Raw genomic sequence first — 3,113 nt, 5'->3', positions numbered from 1 at the left:
TCAACCTCTCTTACTATAGGTGGTCTAGATATGTCCTAAAAACATCCTGATACTCTGAGATGACTCCGGTCTCGCTCAAATCTGCACCCCGATCACGTATCATCACCTCCTCAACGTATACCAGAAATAACTCCGCATTCTAGTTACCCTATGAAGTTGCTACTATCTATCCAAACCTATCGAATGCTCATAAGCTGAATGTCTTTGCAAAACAGTCTATACTAACGTGGTAGGATGAAAACTAATCTATACCAAGAATAACATCAAACTCGGACATTCGCAGGACGATCAAATCAACCACGAACTCAGACTCATCTAAACTGATGACACATCTCCTATATATACTCTTTAAAAGAGATACCTCTCCTAAAAGAGTAAAAACTTATAATGGAATGCCTAAAGGCTGTGTTACAAGCTGAAGTCTAATCATTATATCATGATAGATAAAAGAATGTGAAGCTTCTGAATCAACAAGATCCGAGCTGGAAAGGAAATCACTAAGAAAGCTCCGCTCGCACCATAATAATGCGGTACGACTGCATAAACCCTATCGGTGGCTGGAGATTGCTACGCTGATGGCAATGGAATATATAGGACTATCTGTCCCTTAGGAATCTCCTTGATGACACGGATCTGGCCTACTAGCCCCTCAAACCTCGAGACGGCTGGAGGTGCCTCAAATCCTCTATTGCTAGCCGTAATCGTGGCCCTAAGACTACTGACTCTGACCTCTGTCATTCTGTCCTCTTGCTGGTATACTGTGATAATCCTTCACTCTATGTCCGATCTTGTTACATTTGTAACATGTATGTCAAATTCTGCGCTACTGCGATGCTCTCGAATCATGTTGTAGGTTGTGCTCTCTTCTTATGCTGTCATTGTTGCTGGCGGTAAAAATTATTACCCCGCTGCTGGGACTCTCTAGATTCTGTAATAGGTCTCTTGCCCTTTCCATTGTCATTATGCTGTCATAATTTTATAATTAACTATAATCATATCTTCCTGCTTTAATCGGACTAGCTCTATTACTTGTCAAAGAAGCAAACAAAATTCTCCCAAATAAGTGGTATTCACTGTTCTAGCGAAAATATGAAGTCGGTGCCCTCCTCTGGTGCTATCCTTCGGTGATATCCTCTACGCAGAATACATCTAACTCTACTTTAGTACTAAGTCAATGTTAAAAAAATTTCACATATTTCTTATATTTATAGGCTGCACATGAATCTGGTGCGCCTTGAAACAATGGTGCTCTCAGTGTCTGATGTCTTTCTTATTCTTATAGAGCCAAGCCTCCTGCTCTGCGGCTCTATCAATAGCTAGTTGCAGTGATAGTGAAATCGTTGGTATTACCTCTTCAATAGGCATGACTCGTACAACTAGTGGTGAACTCTCCAGAAAATGTAATGTGGCTTGTTTTTCGTTCCTCGAGTGTTGCTAGTCTCTGCTTCTATAATCGGTGTTACCAAGCCTGCTGTAGTTCGGGCTCTACTTATCCAGCTCTACGTGTATGAGTTTTATCTCGACCGCATCCTCATCCTGACATTTATAATATCAAGAGGAGAGCTTAGTAGACACAGTAAATAAGGTCGCAAACATATATATATATAATATATATATATAACATAACATATCACATAGTATTCACGCAAATACTTTTCAATCAAAGTAAGGTAGTCATAAAACAAATTCATAATTATTAAGGCATACGTATTATGTCCTCACTCATTCTAGGAATTCTTAGCGAACTGTATACATGAATCCTAGGAAACTCTATCCTAACTCCACGATTCGACACAGGATGATCCTACGGATGCTAGAACTAGAGCTCTAATACCAACTGTGACGCTCTTGGGTTCACATAAGGCTACAGTCCAAGGTGAATCCAAGGATGTCAAACTTGTCATGCACCCACACAGTGCATTAATTGGTTTCACCAATCACAGTAATATCCTCTACTAGAATCAAAAACAAGTGTAGGTACAAAACAAGCAAAAGAATATGATAGTAGTGTAATGAACATGATGAATACAGAAGAGATAGCCAAATAATATCATGTCTCAAATGAACAAAATAAATATAACTGAAACGGGAACAAGTATAATATGTCTTAATACATCGAGTCAAATGAAGTATCACTAAAGCACTCGACCTTTACAAAAATAAAATACAAACTCTAATACAAAACTACAGTGGAGCCTCTAATGGTAAAATCATGCAACGACGACTATGCTAGAACTCTGTCATCCTGCGGCTCTCTGAAACTCTGAGCTACCTGAAAAGAAATTTAAAACAAAAAGAGAAATAACACGAGCGTCAGAGCGCTACAGCAAGATGACCTCCATCCACCCCCAGGGGAAGGGCTAGTAGATAAAGTGGATGCTCTACCTATTAACCATAGTCTACCTAGATTATTTTCCCCCGTATCTAACAGAATTAATATTTAGACTCCTATAAAGCGAGACGTAGTACATCAAGCAAAATAGTCCAAACAAGAAAACCCTCATTTATATACCATATGTCTCAAATTGTAGATACCTAAATTGTGACGCCCCAGGGTTCACACAGGGCTACAGTCTCAGGTGAAACCCGGATTGTCAAACCTGCCAAGCACCAACCACCATGCTACGACATGTTTCACCATCACAATCACTATCTTTCTAATGAAAACAATAAATAGGTGAGGGTATAGACAGGTAAAAATAGAAATAGGCAACACTGGATATATATAGAAGAAGCATAAGAAATATCAAATATGAGCCTAACTGAAATAGAATAGAAATATCTCTGAGTATAAACTGGATCTCAAATACAATGAGTCAAATAAACAAAGTCTCACAAAAGCCCTCAACTCTAAACTAAAATACCAATCTAGAATCTGAAAATAATCAACTACATGTAGAGTTCTACAATAACTACAAAGTCTACTAAGTAGCTAAATGGACAACTAAGAAGTCCTATCAACCTACGACTCTCCATGCGCCGGACTCGCTGCCTGAAAGAGGGGAAACAACGAGCGTCAAAGCGCTAGCGAGATCATCACTACCTCTCCCTAGGGGAAAGGGTAGGAGTATATAAGAAAATAGAGTCAGTACTTACATATATCAAATTATTCA

The sequence above is a fragment of the Asparagus officinalis genome, chromosome 10 (genome assembly GCF_001876935.1).
Source record: "Asparagus officinalis chromosome 10, Aspof.V1, whole genome shotgun sequence".
Classification (NCBI taxonomy): Eukaryota; Viridiplantae; Streptophyta; class Magnoliopsida; order Asparagales; family Asparagaceae; genus Asparagus; species Asparagus officinalis.
Note: the sequence above shows the minus strand (reverse complement) of the source record.